The 22106-nt window shown below is 39.5% G+C and overlaps 1 long non-coding RNA gene across 1 annotated transcript in view; it reads right to left on the reverse strand.

The window, feature by feature from the left end:
- LOC130684960 (uncharacterized) overlaps positions 1-7406 on the reverse strand; it is a 115298-nt gene extending 107892 nt beyond the window's left edge. The window contains exon 1 of the long non-coding RNA XR_008999392.1: positions 7206-7406. This is a non-coding gene — a long non-coding RNA (uncharacterized LOC130684960). The remainder of the gene's footprint in view (positions 1-7205) is intronic.
- Positions 7407-22106: the final 14700 nt, after the last annotated feature.

Below are 22106 nucleotides of genomic sequence, written 5' to 3' on the forward strand. Positions count from 1 at the left end.
GGGTGGAAAGTTTGGGAGGTTATTTATCATTTTGTGTTTCAGCTCCTGCTAGAGCAATGTATTAAGAACGGGAGGAAGATTAAAGTTTGTACCTCCAAATATTGTTGTAGAAAACCAGCTTTCTTGCGCCCATTTTCTACCACCTCAATACCTTAAGAAAAGGAATCACATTCTCTGTCTCTTCAGTTGTCCTGCTACAAAGTCTGCTGACCACCTTGAGTACTGTATTAGTTTCCTATTGCTGCTGTGACAAATTACCATACATGGGATGGCATAAAACAACACACATTTACTGTCTTATAGTTCTGGAGGTCAGAAGTTGGCAATGTGTCTCACTGGGCCAAGATCCAGGTGTCAGCAAGGATGTGTTCCCTTCTGGAGGCTCCTTCCTGCATCTAGAGCCAGCTTCCAGGGCTCTCCAACCTCCTTCTCCATCTTCAAGCCAGCCACAACAGAGAGGTCTTCGCACACCACGTCACTCTAGCCTCCTCTTCTGCCTCCCTCTTCTACGTTGTGATGACGTCGGGCCCATCTGGATAATGATGGCTAGTCCCCCATCTGAAAATCCGCAATCACATCTGAAAATTCCTTTTCGCCATGTAAGGTTACATCTTCACAGGTTCCACAGATTCAGACATGGTCACGTTTTGGGGGGCCATTATTCTGTCTACCACAGGGGAACAAAACAGACCCAGAATCAAGACAGGCTAACTCTTTGCAGTCCACACTTAGGTCACCGCTCCCAGTTTAGGCACGTCTCCTCTCATCACCAGGGTTTGTAATTAATTCCTTTGTTGCAGGAAGTAGATGGCAGGGGGAGGGGTGGCAATGAGAGGGAGGTGGCTAACTGTCAGGTCATCAGCAGCTGAGTGTCTGTAGTTTATAAATGCAAAATTTCCCCCTTCCAAGTGACTGCCCTAAAAGTTCCACCCCAGATAGAAAATGAAATACAGGTGTGCCTTGTTACATGTAAATGCCACATAAGGAAACCTGCCCTTATCCATGTGGATGATTTGCCAAAGCAAGGAATCAAATGCTGAAGTCATCCAACCCTCAGCCTGCTGGAACTCCCAGCAGTTTATACCACTTAAATGTCTACTAATGGGCTAAAGCAGTTACTAATGGGCTAATAAGCTGGTCATTAGCGGCTTCTTAAGTAGCAGGCTGGGGGAGCTGTGTGACTCTAGTTACAGTCACTGAGAATGAGCAGTCTTCTCAGTTTATAAGACACTAAATTGGGTCAGGAATTGTTTCCCCTAAAGGTTGACTTATTTGGCTCCAAATATGGAGGCAGTCATTGTTACAAAGAATTTCTCCCTTAATAAAGATATTCACTCTGAAGTTCCCTGCCAGGTTCTTCCTTTGGGCATTTAAATGTTGGTTTACAGACCACGAATTACCTCCGAAGACACTGAGGAATAGAACAGAGCCTTAAGACATACTGTTTAAAATCAATCAGGAATGAAGATAGAACCTCGTTACAATGGAGATATGAGTGTCCCCAAACATAAGCAGCTAAGAGAGCAAAAGGAGTCAGGGTCACATTAAAAGCTGACTATCACTACCACCAATCAAGACACCCCCTGCTCATTCTCTCGTTCAATGAAGACTGACTGAGCACATAGTGGGCAGTGATCTGCGCCCCAGAGAACAAATCGGCAAAACTCTGTGCCATTATGGAATTTACAGTCGGTAAATGACTGAAAATAGACCCCCAAAATGAGTAATTATACAGTAAAAGGTGATAAGTGCATGGAAAAAGACAGGCCAAGGGGAGGAGAAATCAGGAGTGCTGGGGGCAGGGCAGTGAAGGGACATCTTGAGAAGGTAACAATTAAACAAAGGCTTAATGAAGGTGAGAGAGGTGAGCGGAGGAGATCCTGGCATAAGCAACAGCTGGTGCCAAGGCCCTGAGGCAGGACAGTATCTCATTTATTTGAGGAAAAGTGAGGATGTCCGTGTAGTGGAGAAGGGCAAGTGGGGAGGTCATAGGAGTTGAGGGCCTGGCGGGTGGGCCTTAAGGACATTCTGGCCTTCCAAGAGGAATGATTCCAAGAGGAATGAAGAGCTGCTGGAGGACGCATAGCAGAGGAGTGAAGGCATCCCCTTCCTATACCAAAAGTCTCCCTAGTTGCTCCAAAACAACCCCTAGACGTGGAATTACTGGGTCCTACGGTATTTCTACAATGCCTACGAGTTGACTGGCTCTCCCACAGCACCCGCCTCCCACCTCCCAAGTACCTCTCCCACTTCCACCACCAGCGCCCTCAGTGAGATGCCTGGCTGGACTGCTGCCTCCCAGGGCTCCTGAACGGGCAGCCCTGGCGTGCCACGCAGGTGTGGCCTCCCAGCCCCGCCCTGCCCTTGGAGTGCCCATTCCCAAGGCCACAGGCTTCCACACAGACACTGAGCATTTTCGGAGAACAGCTGCTCCAGTGTTTGGTCTTTGTGCCAAGTAAGCCATTCTTATTTCTAAAAAAAGACATTGTCCAACATTTTTCAATTCTTAATAGACTTATAATTGAAGAGTTTTTCTTCAATTATGTCATCTCAGATCCATTTTCCATGCATATATCCTTCCTTAGAAGTCCAGCTATGTGAGTTTAAAATCTAGCTTCTTTTCTCACCTCTCCTTTGGATCTATACCATCTGGGAAACCTCTCTGATGGAAAGATATATGGTTTTTTGTCTTGTTTTGTTTTGCTTTTTGGTTTATTAAAATACATTTGACTTATTATATTATATTGGTTTTAGATGGATAACATAATGATTCCACAACTATATACATTAGTAAATGCTCACCATAGTATGGTTATCATCTATCAACATGCAAAGATTTACAATATTACTGAGTATTACCCTATGCTATGCTTTTCCTTCCTTTGACCAATTTATTTTATAATGGGAATTTTGGCCCTCTTTCTCCCCTGCACTTATTTCACCCAATCCCCCAGCTCCTCTCCTATGGCAATCGACAGTCTATTCTCTGTGTCTATGAGTCTTTCCATTTGTTTGTTCATTTGTTTTGTTTTTCAGATTCCACATGTAAGTAAAATCATGTGGCAGTTGTCTTTCTCTGACTTCCTTCACTTAGCCTAATGCCCTCCAGGCCCATCCATGTAACTGTGAGTGGCAAGATTTCATTCTTCTTCATGGCTGAGTAATAACTCCACTGTATTTATGTGCCACATCCCCTTTATCCATTCATCTCTTGATAGACTTCTAGTTTGCTTCCATATCTTGGCTATTATAAATAATGTCCCAGTAAACATAGGGGTGCATATATCTTTTTGAATTGGCAAATTCCCAGAAGTGGAATTACTGGGTCCCATGGTATTTTTAGTTTTAGTTTTTTGAGGAACTTCCATCCTGCTTTCCATAGTGGTTGCATCAGCTTACATTCCCATCAACTGTATATGGGGCTGATTGGCTAATGTGCTATTCCCTCACCAACAGAACATGTTTTTTGTGCCCCCAACAGTGAGCACCAAGCTTTGCATACAGTACTCAACAATATGGCTAAATTAGTGTGTATTAATTCCCTATGACCTTAGTCCTATGCTAGTCACTAAGGCAGTCACAGAAGTGAAAGTTATCCCCTTCCCCCCACAAAAAGCTTGCTTGGTAGATAGGAAAATTCTGAGAAACAGCATTAAATAATGGTAGAATGTGGTTAAGTATAAGCATTGGACATCACAAACTCTGGCTCCTATGAATTCAAGGAGGAACTGGGGACAGAACAGTGGAGAATGGTTTCCAAGAGAAAACAGGACTTGAACTGGAAAGTGTGAAGGATGAACAGGGTCAAACAAGACCCACAGAGCCAACATTCTCCATTCAAGAGGGACAGATAGAATAATTAGCAGCTACAATGTGTGTCACTTAGGCTATTTTTACAACCAACCTCAATTATACTTATGATTTGGCCAGTAAACCCTGCCTGGAGTTTCATAACATTAAGTCAGAGAGTATGGCATAGACCTTAGCAGAAACTCTATCAATGTTCCATTATCAACAGAAACAAACTACATTGTACTTAACCTCCATTAAATAAGCTTCGGTGACCAAGATAAAAGGGTGTTCAGCTTTTGGATCAAAGAAGCAGGGGACACTGAAGGGTTTGCTGTAGGTATTCGGGGTCTGGCAATTGGCACTAGGAATTGCAACAAGCACAGAGTGGATCAACTTTTTTTTACAGAGGGGCAGGTAGTGTATGGGGCTTAGGAGACAACGGAGCACATCACTGAAGCCCCTGAGCATCACACCGACAGGCATAATCATGCTGTTTGATATCACTTTGGCAATTAGCTCTCCAGTAAATGAATTAGCACCCAAGAAGTTGAAAAACAGGCCGTTCAAGATAGGCAGAGCGGTAAAAAGAAGTCTGCCAGGATGGGAAAGAGACACTTGGCTATTTGGTAAATCTGTAAAACAACTCACTGATTGACATTCTTCTCCCACCCAAAAAAACTTTTTTTTCAGAACACATGCCTCAATAAAAGACCTACATCTATGAACATAATAAAAGAGCTAAGAGAGCTATAGGAATCATGGGACATCAGTATAAAAACTGGTTATCTGAGAGAGGAAAATGACTTTTGGATGCTAGCATTAAAGTTTGCAATCTCTGGGTGCTATCTGTTGCAGGGGAGAAAAGTATAAAATTCATTACCAAGGTCCTTGCTTATTCCCTAATACCCAAGAATTGCTGTTTATTAGCTTGGAACTGCATGTGTGGATCCCCAAAATCCCTGCTAAGAAACTTGTTGTGTGAACTGTAAAGACATCACGTTTGTGCAAAAGATATTCTCTTGAACAAATTAAATCACATACAAAAATAGGTTGCTGGCTAGGAATCTGTTAAATCTTTTCATTATGGAATAATTATTTTGAAAAGCAAACAACCATTTGCTAATTTATCTAAAGTATAAAAATGAACTTTGGCTTTTGTGTTTTCTCATTGCGTTTACTTGCCTTTGTACATTCTAGTTACTCATAAAAAGATCAGCTATTTTTCTTTACGAATAAAACAGTAACCAACTTCAAAAGAAGGATGTAGTCGAACGCTTGCGTCATTACGTTTTCTTTCTCTTCCCTTGCTTTCAGTCTTAGGCAGATTTGTTCTTCAGCCTTGTGATTTTAGGTAATCTATGTGCAAGGCTGCCCCAGACAATGCTGGTTGCCATCTGCGGTCCTGACATAATTATTTAATACGTCTCTCAAAATATCCTAACTTGTGTGATAAAGAATATGGCTACTCTATTTATTACAGATTCTAAGGAACTAGGAATTTATTGTATATTGAAATCAATTAAAAAGACAGACATATGAACATTATTCACATTAACTCCAAGGATCAAGTCAAAGCTCTTTTTTTTTAATTTATTTATCTTTTTTATTTTGGTATCATTAATGTACAATTAAATGAGCAACATTATGGTTACTAGACTCCCCCCATTATCAAGTCCCCCCACAAACCCCATTACAGTCACTGTCCATCAGCATAGTAAGATGCTATAGAATCACTACTTGCCTTCTCTGTGTTATATTGCCTTCCCCGTGACCCCCTACATTATGTGTGCTAATCGCAAACTCTTTTAAAAGCCACTTGGAAGGGTATGCTAAGGATGCAAGCCCCCACCCATGAGTTCATTGGGTGTGTGTTTTCAAAACCAATTCAAAATCCCATCATGAGCCCCTTCTTCCTAGCACCCACCAGCTTGGTCAGGTGTTCCCTAAGAACTGTAGATAGCATTTGCAGGTTAGCAACTGAAATCAGTCAACAGGACTTTTTATTTAGCACCTGACCCCACCCTCCATCCTGCCCCATACAAAGCTCAGATAATGTAAAATCCCTAGTAGGATCAAATCTGATCAGAATGATTCCTCACCATTTACAATGCCCTTGTACTCAAAATTTCGTCTTTTTGATTTATACGTGAAAACTGAGGCTTAAGGAAAAAAGGATAAACTCATTGGGAACACTGCCTATTAGCCATTTCAAGCTCTGCACAGCAACCACCACTCACAAACCCATCCTGTCACACACACACACACACACACTCCTTCCCAGTGATAGACCAGAACGTTCCTTCAAAAGAGACACACATTCATTCAACAAATGTCCTATTTTCTGGCTCTCTCTTTTTCATATGCTGAATTGGTAATGGAGCTAATAAAGGTTCAAGATTGCTCTTTCTGGGGGCCAAATTTTTCTTTTCTGAGTGTCATGTTTTTTATTCAGAAAAAATAATTTTCTTTGCATTGTTTTCACAAAAGCTTCCAACACCCCCAAATAATGCAGAGAAATTGGCTTTTATGTTGAACAGGCTTTTTCAGTGCTCACTGTATCTCTCAGCATATCTATTATATTAATCTAAGCCTTAAAGATACAATGGGTAAAAACAGTGTACGGATGTGTATAAATAAAAAATTTAATAGATTTCCCTCTTAACGTAATAGAATTGGCATGAGGCATTGGGAACAGGAGTGAAAAGTAGTCGCTCAAGCATTGTGTTTACATGATATTTAAATTCAAGTGGCTGGGGTGTAAGTACTCCTAAGTACACCTGAAAGGGATGGTGCCTCCTAATCATTGTTTCAGCAAGTGACAGTTGTTTACACAACAGCAGCGCGTTCACTGCTGATTTGAATAATAAACATGCTTAAATACCAGCTGGATAATAGAAGGATAATTGAAACATAGTTTAAAGCTCTGATTTACAGGCATTGTAGCAACAGTTTTATTTGCTGTACAATGCCACACTTCTGTGCAGTCTCTGAAAAAAAAAATTTAAGGCATTGTTTCAAACATTGGGGTCTATTAAACTTGATTAATACACACAGCATATGTATCCATAGCTCAAGCCATGCCCGGGTGTACTTGAGACAGCTATTGTGCAATGTGTTTTAGCAAAACACTCCAGGCTACAATGGAAGCATTCAGGGGGCCTGCAGAGCAGGGTGTCCACCACGGCCCTGAATGGTGGGACCTGACACAGAAGCAGAACAAATCACCTAAATCTCATGATTCACAGGTGAGAAACAAAGGGTTGACCTAGATAATCTCTAATTGTGAAATTTTACAAAGTTACAGTTCTAAACTCTAGCAAATCTTCTTCCCATCTTTTTCCTTGTTTACACACCCATTGCTATCATCTTAGTCCAGATCACCTCTTTACCTGGTCAATTGCTAGAGGACTAACCTGGGCATCTGCTCCCGGGGTCTCCCAGTTTCAATCGGTCCACACCACATAACCAAGTCAGTGGTCCTTTTTCAGGTGGGAGCTGCAGAGTGAAGCTGGCTCCCTGCTCAGGTTGGCCCTCTTGGGTAGGCAGTACCTGGCAGGTGTCGGTTAGCACTCCAATCATCAAAGGTAGGAATCTTAAAACATGATTGAACCTGCTCACTTAGAATGGCTCATACTTGGGAAAATAACTCCTGTGACTAAATTAGCAGAAGCTTAATTAGCCAACCAGAATGCTGATATATGCACTGATTTATCAGTCTTAAAGGGTAATTCACATTGGTCATTCAGAACACTCCTTTGGAATGACTGCCTCAGAGGAACAAATTATGTGTCAAGAAAGTTGCTTAATGAACATAAAGGAGTAGCAAAAGAACAGGATGAATTGCCACTTTCCACTCCAGGGAAAAAAGTAATAGCACCCAGGCACCAAGCCAGACATCAATTATCTCTAATTCTTATAAAATCCCCCAGAAATTATTATTCCCTGTTAAATACAAGGGACTGATCTAAGGCCACATTGTTGCTGAGGTATAGCATCAAAACCATAACATATGCTAACTAATTATTAATCATTGTATTGATGACCAACAATGATTACCAGATAGTAAGATATTAGTAATCAAACCTCTCTTCTTTCTCTGTATTTCTCCTGGATTGGGCTGAATAAAAGTGGACAAATGTGTCTTTTCTGACTCATTTTTTAATGAATCACCTGTACCACTCACACAGACTGCCTCACACTCTTAAGAACTGGTAGGTGCCCCATAGATGCTGAATGAGTGACTGAATAAAAGGTTAAAAAACTTAAATGACTGTTACTTAATGCTAGACATGTATTTCTGAGAATACAGGTTGGTGTGCAGTAAGAAAGTTTGGACAGTCATTGCATGCATTTCCAGTCCATTAAGAAATGGTGTTACTTCTGCAAACAGCTAATCTCATCTGATATGAGTGGCTTGCTAAAACTTGATTTCCATCACAACCATATCCTGAAATTCTGAAGACACATTATCAGCATTCTACCATGTACAAAATCCATATCCTAAGACCCTCATCTCCTCTTGTTACCCACCTATTCACAACCAGGAGATCCATTTTCAAAAGGACACCAGAGCCAAGGCCCTGACTGCAGTGCACACGAAGATCAATCATACTGCCATCTGCTCTCACGTCCCCTTGTAAGAGAATGCGCTCGTCAGTCACTGACTTTCATGAAGTAGTAACTTTCTACTCCTCTCTGGCCTCAGCAGAGTGGAGGGGCCAAGCCAACTCATTTAAGGGCAACAGATGCAAAGCCCAACTGTGCGGAAAATGGAAGTTCCTATGGCCAGGATCCTCACCTGACCCTAAACTACTTGATGATGCAACGGGCCTACCACTAGGCTACTGCTTCCACACCTGTAGGCAATGAGCTATTACTGACCGAGTCATAAGAAGACGCAGTCCATATGAAGAGCTCTGCCCAGTGCTCTGGGCAGAGGCAGAGATGGAGGTGGATTATGGACCTGCAGACTGCTGGATGCAGATGTGATTCTAGAGCTTGGCCTGCCACCATGGGAATAAAGCCGGGTATAAACTCTTTTACCCCAAGAACATTCCATTGTCCTTTCTCAGTCTCATGGAATCCATAGTGAACTTGCCCGGGGCTGAAACCCTCAGGCAAGACAGAATCCCAGCTCATCCTTTTCCTGGCAGTGTTACCTTGGGCTAGTTACTCTACCTGTATCAGTGCCTGGCACATGGTCAGCACCACATATGTGTTAGCATGTTAGGGATCATTATTGGGCACTTAAAATGGGCTGGCTGGTGTTCTCAGTCCACTACATGTATTAACTCAGTCAATCCTCACAACAAGCCAATGAAGCCCTATTATAATCCCCATTTTGCATATCAGGAGACTGAGGCACACAGACATCCTCAAAGAGAGAACACGTGACCTGCAACAGAAAAACACACTCAGGAGGAGCTCTGGCCGGAGACTTCCTTAGTCCTAACTCACAGGCATCCTCTCAGTCCGGCCCCCCCACCCCCACCCCGCTGCCCCTCTGCCTCAGGTGGTCTGCATGGGTCTCTTTTTCTTGAAACTGAAAGATCCTGACTAAAATTAATTGGTCCTGAATTGGGTGGGGTGATGTCTTGCCAATGGGTTTCAGCCCCGGGCAAGTTCACTATGGATTCAATGAGACCAAAAAATGACAGTGGAATATTCTTGCAGTGAAAGGGTTTATACCCAACTTCATTCCCACTGTGGCAGGTCGATCACTAGAATCCTACCCACTCAGAGTGAGTCTGCATGCAGCAAGCCGGTCTCTGCCTCTGGGCCTCTCTACCCCTGCAGCTGTCTGTCTCTGTGCTCCGCGCAGCCACCACTCCAGCCTCTGCTCTCCTGCAGCCGTGCCACCATGTCACCCAGAGCACTGGGTGGAGCTCTTTATATAGAGTCAATAGCAATGTATTGCCCACACATGTGTAGTGAGCTAGCCAACCAGGGCCAGGTGAAAATCCTGGCCACAGGAACCTTCACTTTATCCACAGGAGAGGGGCACTAGCAGAACACAGAACAGGATCTCAGGACATGTGTGGGTGGAGGCAGGTCATGCACAGTGCTGGGTGAAGAGGGATAGGAGGCCCCCGCAGCCCACACACCAAGATAGGGACAGAGTGAACAGTGAGCTTTCATTTACAGAATCTAGGGATCTTGAGCCCAGTAGATGGTGCCCTGTGGAGGACTGGGCCTTACCCCAGGTTCATGGGTCAAGACCATGGTGCTGATGGATGGTGTGCTCTGTGTTAGACACCTAACAGAGGGAGCAGGCACCTCCCTACCTTCCCTGAATAAAAGATTGTATGCCAGGTGCTTACTTCGCCTTTCAGTTAAATTCAGGTGTGTTCATTACCCTGAACTCGCTTAGGTTGAAGAAAGGCAGGCAGAGCCTGAATGGATTTGTTTTCTTTTCACCTCCTCTTTTTCTTTATAAATTACAAAACAGGCTATAAAAGCTACACAAAACAATAGCAAAAGTAAAGTATTATTTTACCAACAAAGAAAGCAGAGAATATTCTATAATTGGGAGAGCAGGCTCCAGGGCTGATGGAGCTAAAGCTGAGAATGCATGTAAAGAAGCCTGAGGCGCAGGAGCCGGCCTGAGGGCTGGAGTAGGGCGAGAATAAGGCAGGGGGCAGGGAAAGAAGGAAACGGTTGATCTGTAAGGCTGAACCATGCACAAAGCCAAGTTCACAAGCACCAACCCCCACATAGTCTAAAATCAGATATAACTGGACTCCCCAAAAAGCTGATTACTAACAGCCTCCTGGTGACTAGAAACCTTATGGATAACATAGTCAGTTAACATGCATTTTGTGTGTTATATGTATTATATACTGTAGTCTTACAGTAAAGTCAACTAGAGAAAAGAAAATGTTTTTCCAAACTGTCACAAATCTCCAAAAAATTTTCCAATGTATTTATTGAAAACAAACCCATGAGACTCATGGACCCATGCAGTTCAAACCCATATTGTACAAGGGTAACAGTATAGTGACTAATCACTCACCATTTCCCCCTTATTAGCCCAGGTGTTTTTACTGTGGGTTAAAAAGAGGTCAAGAGTTTATTGCTGAAGAGATTGAATGAACCAAGGAGAACTAGGACAGCCAGTAAGGGACCCTTGAGTATTTAGGGACTCCCCCAGCATTAAGGTGACTCTCTAAATGTCTACCTTAAAAGGAAGCCTGGCAGGCAACATGCCTTACCCAAACACCCAGAGATCCCAGTCAGTATTTCCACTGACTCATTCTACAAATAAATGGACAACCAAGAATTGTGGGACAATTGAAGAAAGACAGAAATATGAAAAAGAAAGTTCAAAGATAACCAAAAACGTGCCTTGGAAAAAATAAGTAAATTCTGGGGTTCAAATTAATTAATGTATTCAAAATATTTAAGAAGATCCATAAAGCAAGGGTAGGATACTATTTAAAAAGATATTAAAAGAGTTTAATAAAGAACATATGGAAATTAAATATAGAATTGATGAAATAGAAAACTCAGAATGAATTTGAAAAATAAAGTCAAGGAGATCACCAGAAGTAATTTAAAAAGAGATACAAAACATCAGAGAAAAGATGAGAAAAAAATACAAATCAATCCAATAGCTTCAATATTTATGAGTCTCAGAAAAACTAGAAAGAAGAAATGTTCCTGCAAGAACACAAGTTTTTGATACTGGGTCCATTTTAAGTGACACAATGAATGAAAAAGGAACTATAAATGTGAAATTTTACAACTCCAAGGAGCAAGAGAAGATTCAAGAAGGGTGTGGGGGGTAGAGGGGTGGAAGTCATCTGCAAAGAAATGAGAATAAAACTGGTCTCGAATTTCCCAAGAGCAAACTGAATGACAGAAAATGATGAAGATAGTACTTTTTGAAATTCTGAGGTAACTAGATTTAATATCCATTTAAATTGTCAAATTAAATGTGACATTTTCAGACATGCAAAGACTGAAAGTTTTCTCTCTCACACCTTGTATTAATAAATTACTTGAGGATGTGCTCCAGCAAGATAAAAGGGTAATACAGGAAAGAGAAAGGTCTGGAATATTGGCTCCAGGTCACAGGAAAGCAAAGCTCAGAATACCAGCTGTGTCACAGACTTAGAGAGCAATCAGTGTGGAAGGAACAGTAGGACACAGAACATCAGAAGGGAAGAATCCACAATTAAAAAGGGATTCCATAAATTTGATATCATGCTAGAGAAAACTGAAAAATGTTAAGAATAAGTTTAAAGCAGACAATGCAAGATAAAGTACAATTATAAACTCAAAGATAAGCATTTATCTGAAAAAATATATAATCATAATTAACTACTTAGCTATGATAAAATTGTTTTCTACAATGAATCCTAACAGACTCCCCCTTTATATTTTTATATGTTTGTATGAAAACATACAAACATACATCTGTACATATAAAGGAAAGTAAATTTTTTTAAATTATCATCCCAGATATAATTATATACCTAGGTTTTTCACACAATAATACTATTTGAACACCTTTCTAAATATAAGTATAGTTCTAGCTCATTCTGTCCAATAAGTTCCTAAGAATCCACATAAATCATGATGTATTCATGCATCACCTTTTGATGAATACTCAGATTGTTTATATGTCTTTGTACATAGTATTATATACTAATATATTTGTTTCTACAGAATAAAAGTAGGGTAGTTAGAATTTTTATAATATGCTTTTATAATTTCAACACTTTTAGATTACTTTTCCACAGATTGTTTTTCCACTGTTTTAACAGCTCACTATTATTCCAGCATTGCACAAGAATGAGTTTCCACATAGCCCCACCAGTATTAGATGTTTTTTTTTACCAGTTTTTATCTGTTTATTTGTTTTGCCAGTCTCTCACATGAAAAAAGTATCTGATCATTGTGTTAATTCTGACAAGCAGATTTTGAAATGTCCCAGTCTCTAGATACAGATACAGAATGATGAATTTTTGGTTTTATATGTGATAATAAAATGTCTATAGGCATGAACATCTTTTCTGGAATAATGATATAAGAAAAAGAGTGGTCAAGTCTATTACATACATCAATCATAGTGACAGCACTGACTGCTACAAGCACTGCATCCAGAGCCCCTGCTGAAGCGTAATGCCCTGTCACCCTGCTTTGCATCATATGATCAATCTTGCCCACCCACTCTCTCTTGATTAAATCAGTGAGGAAGTCTGACCCAAGGACAACAGATCCACAAGTTCTCAGCTATCACTAATGTGGCTTGATGTAACCAGAATTTCACTCTAAGGAAGTAAAGTTGAGAAGATATGGAAAGAATCATAATGGCTCACTGTGGTGAGTGAAACTATGTGGCCAAGAAGTAGAACTGAGGATCATGGCAAGCCAAAATTATGAAGAAGTTGCAACAAGAAGGTAGAGAAGAAATTGAGCAGCCACAGAGAAAAAAAGTTGGGAGGTAAGAAAAGATAGAGAGTGTACAAAGGAAAAGAAGCCACTTGTTAGGCAGAGGAAAATAGAGCAGATGCAGAGAGGAAAAGCAGAAATACCAAAAGAGTAAGATTGCCATATCATGAAAAGAGAGTAGCCAGCTCTTCTATTAGCCTTAATTCCTAATGCTTTCCTGGTTCCTTGTTTCTGCTCCAGTTTCAATCCATACCTTTTTATTATAATAATTTAATTGTATTTTTTTTTATTTCAAAAGCAATTTGAATTTTGTAGAATATTTAGAAAAATGCAGATAAAACAGAAGAAAATAAAGATCCATCCATAATTCTGTTGTCCAGAGAAAACCACTAAATGTTCATCTTTCCATTAATTTTCAGTGGTATCTTATGGCCTATATAATTTTGTGAAATGATTTTTCAGAACATTTAACAACCTGAATATATTAATAATATTAGCAATAGATTATAAACATTGTCCATGTAACCATGTAATTATTATTTCCCTGTAACCATTATTTTTAATAACTACATGATAATCTGATATGTAGATGAACCAAAATTTATTTGACCAATTGTCCCATTTTGGACATTTACATTGATTGAATTTTCACTACATGGGGGATAAACATCCTTATACTATATCTTTTCCTATAATCATTGCAAGTTTGATACATAAAAAGTGGTAATTTGTTTTAATTTGTATTTAATGGTTTACTAGAGAGGCTATACATTTAGTGTGTTAGTTGGTCATTATATATCTTTTTTTTTAATGTCCTTTTTATATCCTTTTCCACTGGGTTTGTTTCCAATGATTTCTAAAAGCTCTTTATTTATTAATGATATTAACCTTTGTTTTCTATAGCACAAATATTTTCTCCAACTCATTTGTCTTTCAGATAAATTCAAAAGCCATTTGTAATCTCAATGTCCCTAGACTTCCTTTATAATAGAGGCTGTAAAGGGCATTTTCCCAGACTCCCTTGCAGCTAGGAGTCACCACGTTGACCAGCTATGTCCAATGAGATAGTAGTGGAAGTTCCTAGGTGAGGCTTTAGGGAATAAAGTTTTTTTTAAATAGGGGATAAACTCTGCCGGCATACCTCTTAGGGATTTTGCCTATTTGCCTTCTTTCTGTCTGGAAAATGAATATGATCTTAGAGGTACATTAACAATCATCAAGCAGCCATAAGATGAGTTCCATGGACAAAGCTCTATACTCTAAGGAGAGGAAATAGGAGGAAGGAGACAGCCCATATTTCATGAGCCACATGATCAGTTTTATTGCCAATCTCCAGATTGCTTATTACCTGAGATAAATAATTACCTATTTAAGATAGATTTAAGTCAGATTTTCTGTTTTTACCAGCCATGGATATTCCTAATTAAATTTATGTAGATTTTGTAAACAATTTTTAATGTGATAAAATATACCCATTTTTTTCCTTTATAAATCTATGAAGTGCCAAACAAATACCAGATAAATAAATGAATGAATAGTTTATGCCTTTTGACCTGTGAAGAAATATTTTCCCCACACCAAAGATGTTAATCTTCACTGGTATTTGCTTCTAATACTTGCACATGTTTTACTTTTGGTGTGAGGAAAGTTTTTCTTCCATATGGGAATTTGTCTTACAGAGTTGGTTGGAAGAATCTAAATTTTCTCTAAATGAGAATCCAATTTCTAAAACACCACTTATTGAGTAATCTTTTCTTTCTCTCAAAGTGGCTTAAAAAGTTACCTTACCACTTTAATTATTCAACCTTTATAACAAATTTTATATCTTGTAGAGGAAACCTAGTCTTATTCTTCTTCCCAAACTCTAAACTGTTACCCCATGTTTAACCATTGAGTTAAGTTTAGAATAATTTTATGTTCCAGATGTAATTATTTGGAAATTTTGATTGAAATTGAATTATATCCATAGATTATTGATTTCTTTAAATGTTGATTATTTTCATCCATTCACTCAGATTTTCTCCTATGTCTTTCAATAGCAATATGGGTTATTGAAAACTACAATTCATAATTTTTAGTTTTTTCCTAGGTATTTTATAGATTTTGTCAATATTGTTTCTACAATGTTTTCTATTTTCTAATAGAGTCTATGGTAAATATGAAAGCAAATGATTTTATTTTTTAGTTTGCATTACCTTTAAGCACTCTCCTGAACTCCATATTCATTTTAGAATGTACTATTTGATATTTTATATTTTTAGATGTATAATCATATCTTCTGAAAATAATTATAATTTTGTCAAGTCAATTCCAGTACTATATTTTCAGCTTTTTATCTTCCTTGTGCTTTGGGATAATTACAGAATAATTATACTAGAGAACAATTATAAAATAGAACTGGGAACAGGCATCATAATCTTTAGTGGGCCTTGTAACATTTATGATGCTAAATGTTGATATAAAATAAGTAATCTTCAGCATTTAAAGAAAACACACTTGTATTCTTAATTTTATCAAAATCTTAATTTGCTTAATTTAATCAAAAATCTTTCTTGGCTCTCATTAAAATGATGTGTCTTTTAAATTTTGAACTATTGAGCTTAATTGTATTAAAAGATTTCCTAACATGGAAAAATCCTATTTAACTGAAATAAAAATTCTTGGTCATAATATAATTTGAACTTACTGGTGAATTTTATTTGCTTATATATTACTTATATTTCTTTTTGAATCTTTTCATCATATATGTTCATAATGAATATATCTTTCAGCAGTTGGTTGTTAATTTTGGTTGTTCTCTTTGTCAGGTTATGGTATAGGATTACACACACTCTCAGGAAATGAAATTACAAACTTTCACATTGCTTTGATGGTTAGAAGCAATTCTAAAGCATAGGAATTATCTCTTCTTCAACAGCTTGAAAATAGTCAACATAAAAAGACCTTAAGCCATTTCTTACTTAACATTAATGTTTCAAAACTTCAACATTTTGGTCATTGGTTTGTTTAACTTTATCTTGACACAATTTTTATAGTTAATAATACAAAATTTTAACCAGTAGTCTTATTGCCATTGCAGGCTTTAGATTTTTGGTTACCAAAGGTTCAAGGGTAATTCCCTTACTATCTAACAGTCTAATTTAACTCACTTCCTGTGCTATTACAAACACAACCTAGAGGTTATTCTTTTTTTTTCCTCTCCTTTTTCTTCCTCCTCCATTCTTTGTATGTTATGAATCAAATTCTGTGCTCTTTGCCTATCCCTTGGGTGACATCTATTTAGCCTTAGGAATACTTTCATCTATAGGAGTTCCTCCCAAATGCACTGTAGAGGTGGTTTGTGGGGGTAAATTCTCTCAACTTTTTCTTATCTGAAAATTGTTTAATCCCTCCTTCAAATTTAAATGATAACCTTGCCAGATATAGTATTCTTGGTTCAAGGCCCTTCTGCTTCATTGCATTAAATATATCATCCCACTCCCTTCTGGCCTGTAAGGTTTCTGTTGAGAAGTCTGATAGCCTGATGGGTTTTCCTCTGTATGTGATCTTTTTTCTCTCTCTACGTGCTTTTAAAAGTCTGTCTTTGAGGAGGGGCGGAAGATGGCGGCGTGAGTAGAGCAGCGGAAATCTCCTCCCAAAACAACATATATCTATGAAAATATAACAAAGACAACCCTTCCTAGAATAAAGACCAGAGGACACAGGACAATATCCAGACCACATCCACACCTGAGAGAACCCAGCGCCTCGCGAAGGGGGTAAGATACAAGCCCCGGCCCCGCGGGAGCCGAGCGCCCCTCCCCCCAGCTCCCGGCGGGAGAAGAGCAGGCAGAGCGGGAGGGAGACGGAGCCCAGGGCTGCCGAACACCCAGCCCCAGCCATCCGGGCCAGAGTGCAGGGCCCTCGATACTGGGAAAACAGGGCAGCAAGAACAGTGAGCAGGCACTGGAGGCTGGGCGCCAGAGGACATAAGAAAAGCGCGCGACCATTTTTTTTTTTTTTTGCTTTTTTGCTGCTTTGTTTTGGCGAGCGCTTTTTGGAAGTCTTAAAGGGACAGGGACCCCAATATTAGGGAAACAGGGCAGAAAGACCGGTGAGCAGAGGCCTGAGGCAGGCACCGGAGAATAAAGAAAAACGAACGACCACCTTTTTTTTTTTTTTTTAATAAAAATTTTTTTTTTTTAATTAAAAAAATTTTTTTTCTTGTTTTTTTTTGTGGTCGTTGTTTTGTTTTGGCGGGTGCTTTTTGGAAGTCTTAAAGGGGCAGGGCGGGCCACTTAATTCAGAGGTAGGGAATCCGGGACCTCTGGGCACCCTAACCCCTGGGCTGCAGGGAGCAGGGAGGCCCCTTACGGAGATAAATAGCCTCCCAGCAGCTCCTGCTCCAACGCGACTCCACCATTTTGGAGTAGCTGCCCGAGCCAGGCCACGCCCACAGCAACAGCGGAGATTAACTCCATAGCAGCCCGGCAGGAAGCAGAAACCCTGTCTGCGCGCAGCTGCGCAGCACAAGCCACTAGAGGCCGCTGTTCTCCCAGGAGAGGAGGGCCACAAACCAACAAGAAAGGAAGTCCTTCCAGCCGTCACTCGTCCCAGTTCTGCAGACTATTCCTATCACCATGAAAAGGCAAAGCTACAGGCAGACAAAGATCACAGAGACAACACCAGAGAAGGAGACAGACCTAACCAGTCTTCCTGACAAAGAATTCAAAATAAGAATCATAAACATGCTGACAGAGATGCAGAGAAATACGCAAGAAAAATGGGATGAAGTCCGGAAAGAGATCACAGATGCCAGAAAGGAGATCGCAGAAATGAAACAAACTCTGGAAGGGTTTATAAGCAGAATGGATAGAATGCAAGAGGCCATTGATGGAATTGAAATCAGAGAACAGGAACGCATGGAAGCTGACATAGAGAGAGACAAAAGGATCTCCAGGAATGAAACAATATTAAGAGAACTGTGTGACCAATCTAAAAGGAGCAATATCCGTATTATAGGGGTCCCAGAAGAAGAAGAGAGAGGCAAAGAGATGGAAAGTATCTTAGAAGAAATAATTGCTGAAAACTTCCCCACACTGGGGGAGGAAGTAATCAAACAGACCACGGAAATACACAGAACCCCCAACAGAAAGGATCCAAGAAGGGCAACACCAAGACACATAATAATTAAAATGGCAAAGATCAAGGACAAGGAAAGAGTGTTAAAGGCAGCTAGAGAGAAAAAGGTCACCTATAAAGGGAAACCCATCAGGCTAACGTCAGATTTCTCAACAGAAACCCTACAGGCCAGAAGAGAATGGCATGATATATTTAATACAATGAAACAGAAGGGCCTTGAACCAAGGATACTGTATCCAGCACGACTATCATTCAAATATGACGGTGGGATTAAACAATTCCCAGACAAACAAAAGCTGAGGGAATTTGCTTTCCACAAACCACCTCTACAGAACATCTTACAGGGACTGCTCTAGATGGGAGCACTCCTAGAAAGAGCACAGCACAAAACACCCAACATATGAAGAATCGAGGAGGAGGAACAAGAAGGGAGAGAAGAAAAGAATCTCCAGACAGTGTATATAACAGCTCAATAAGCGAGCTAAGTTAGGCAGTAAGATACTAAAGAGGCTAACCTTGAACCTTTGGTAACCACGAATTTAAAGCCTGCAATGGCAATAAGTACATATCTTTCAATAGTCACCCTAAATGTTAATGGGTTGAATGCACCAATCAAAAGACACAGAGTAACAGAATGGATAAAAAAGCAAGACCCATCTATATGCTGCTTACAAGAAACTCACCTCAAACCCAAAGACATGTACAGACTAAAAGTCAAGGGATGGAAAAACATATTTCAAGCAAACAACAGTGAGAAGAAAGCAGGGGTTGCAGTACTAATATCAGACAAAATAGACTTCAAAACAAAGAAAGTAACAAGAGATAAAGAAGGACACTACATAATGATAAAGGGCTCAGTCAAACAAGAGGATATAACCATTCTAAATATATATGCACCCAACACAGGAGCACCAGCATATGTGAAACAAATACTAACAGAACTAAAGGGGGATATAGACTGCAATGCATTTATTCTAGGAGACTTCAACACACCACTCACCCCAAAGGATAGATCGACTGGGCAGAAAATAAGTAAGGACATGGAAGCACTGAACAACACAGTAGAGCAGATGGACCTAATAGACATCTATAGAACTCTACATCCAAAAGCAGCGGGATATACATTCTTCTCAAGTGCACATGGAACATTCTCCAGAATAGACAACATACTAGGCCACAGAAAGAGCCTCAGTAAATTCCAAAAGATTGAAACCCTACCAACCAACTTTTCAGACCACAAAGGCATAAAACTAGAAATAAACTGTACAAAGAAAGCAAAGAGGCTCACGAACACATGGAGGCTTAACAACATGCTCCTAAATAATCAATGGATCAATGACCAAATCAAAATGGAGATCCAGCAATATATGGAAACAAATGACAACAACAACACTAAGCCCCAACTTCTGTGGGACACAGCAAAAGCAGTCTTAAGAGGAAAGTATATAGCAATCCAAGCATATTTAAAAAAAAGGAAGAGCAATCCCAAATGAATGGTCTAATGTCACAATTATCGAAATTGGAAAAAGAAGAACAGATGAGGCCTAAGGTCAGCAGAAGGAGGGACATAATAAAGATCAGAGAAGAAATAAATAAAATTGAGAAGAATAAAACAATAGCAAAAATCAATGAAACCAAGAGCTGGTTCTTCGAGAAAATAAACAAAATAGATAAGCCTCTAGCCAGACTTATTAAGAAGAAAAGAGAGTCAACACAAATCAACAGTATCAGAAACGAGAAAGGAAAAATCACGACGGACCCCACAGAAATGCAAAGAATTATTGGAGAATACTATGAAAACCTATATGCTAACAAGCTGGGAAACCTAGGAGAAATGGACAACTTCCTAGAAAAATATAACCTTCCAAGATTGACCCAGGAAGAAACAGAAAATTTAAACAGACCAATTACCAGCAATGAAATTGAAGAGGTAATCAAAAAACTACCAAAGAACAAAACCCCCGGGCCAGATGGATTTACCTCGGAATTTTATCAGGCATACAGGGAAGACATAATACCCATTCTCCTTAAAGTCTTCCAAAAAATAGAGGAGGAGGGGATACTCCCAAACTCATTCTATGAAGCTAACATCACCCTAATACCAAAACCAGGCAAAGACCCCACCAAAAAAGAAAACTACAGACCAATATCCCTGATGAACGTAGATGCAAAAATACTCAACAAAATATTAGCAAACCGAATTCAAAAATACATCAAAAGGATCATACACCATGACCAAGTGGGATTCATTCCAGGGATGCAAGGATGGTACAACATTCGAAAGTCCATCAACATCATCCACCACATCAACAAAAAGAAAGAAAAACCACATGATCATCTCAATAGATGCTGAAAAAGCATTTGACAAAGTTCAACATCCATTCATGTTAAAAACTCTCAGCAAAATGGGAATAGAGGGCAAGTACCTCAACATAATAAAGGCCATCTATGATAAACCCACAGCCAACATTATATTGAACAGCGAGAAGCTGAAAGCATTTCCTTTGAGATCGGGAACTAGACAGGGATGCCCACTCTCTCCACTGTTATTTAACATAGTACTGGAGGTCCTAGCCACGGCAATCAGACAAAATAAAGAAATACAAGGAATCCAGATTGGTAAAGAAGAAGTTAAACTGTCACTATTTGCAGATGACATGATACTGTACATAAAAAACCCTAAAGACTCCACCCCAAAACTACTAGAACTGATATCGGAATACAGCAAAGTTGCAGGATACAAAATCAACACACAGAAATCTGTGGCTTTCCTATATACTAACAATGAACCAACAGAGAGAGAAATCAGGAAAACAACTCCATTCACAATTGCATCAAAAAAAATAAAATACCTAGGAATAAACCTAACCAAAGAAGTGAAAGACTTATACTCTGAAAACTACAAGTCACTCTTAAGAGAAATTAAAGGGGACACTAACAGATGGAAACTCATCCCATGCTCGTGGCTAGGAAGAATTAATATCGTTAAAATGGCCATCCTGCCCAAAGCAATATACAGATTTGATGCAATCCCTATGAAACTACCAGCAACATTCTTCAATGAACTGGAACAAATAATTCAAAAATTCATATGGAAACACTAAAGACCCCGAATAGCCAAAGCAATCCTGAGAAAGAAGAATAAAGTAGGGGGGATCTCACTCCCCAACTTCAAGCTCTACTATAAAGCCATAGTAATCAAGACAATTTGGTACTGGCACAAGAGCAGAGCCACAGACCAATGGAACAGACTAGAGAATCCAGACATTAACCCAGACATATATGGTCAATTAATATTTGATAAAGGAGCCATGGACATACAATGGCGAAATGACAGTCTCTTCAACAGGTGGTGCTGGCAAAACTGGACAGCTACATGTAGGAGAATGAAACTGGACCATTGTCTAACCCCATATACAAAAGTAAACTCAAAATGGATCAAAGACCTGAATGTAAGCCATGAAACCATTAAACTCCTGGAAGAAAACATAGGCGAAAACCTCTTAGACATAAACATGAGTGACCTCTTCTTGAACATATCTCCCCGGGCAAGGAAAACAACAGCAAAAATGAGTAAGTGGGACTATATTAAGCTGAAAAGCTTCTGTACAGCAAAAGACACCATCAATAGAACAAGAAGGATCCCTACAGTATGGGAGAATATATTTGAAAATGACACATCCGATAAAGGCTTGACGTCCAGAATATATAAGGAGCTCACACGCCTCAACAAACAAAAAACAAATAACCCAATTAAAAAATGGGCAGAGGAACTGAACAGACAGTTCTCCAAAAAA

This window comes from Manis pentadactyla, chromosome 9, assembly GCF_030020395.1.
Source record: "Manis pentadactyla isolate mManPen7 chromosome 9, mManPen7.hap1, whole genome shotgun sequence".
Lineage (NCBI taxonomy): Eukaryota > Metazoa > Chordata > Mammalia > Pholidota > Manidae > Manis > Manis pentadactyla.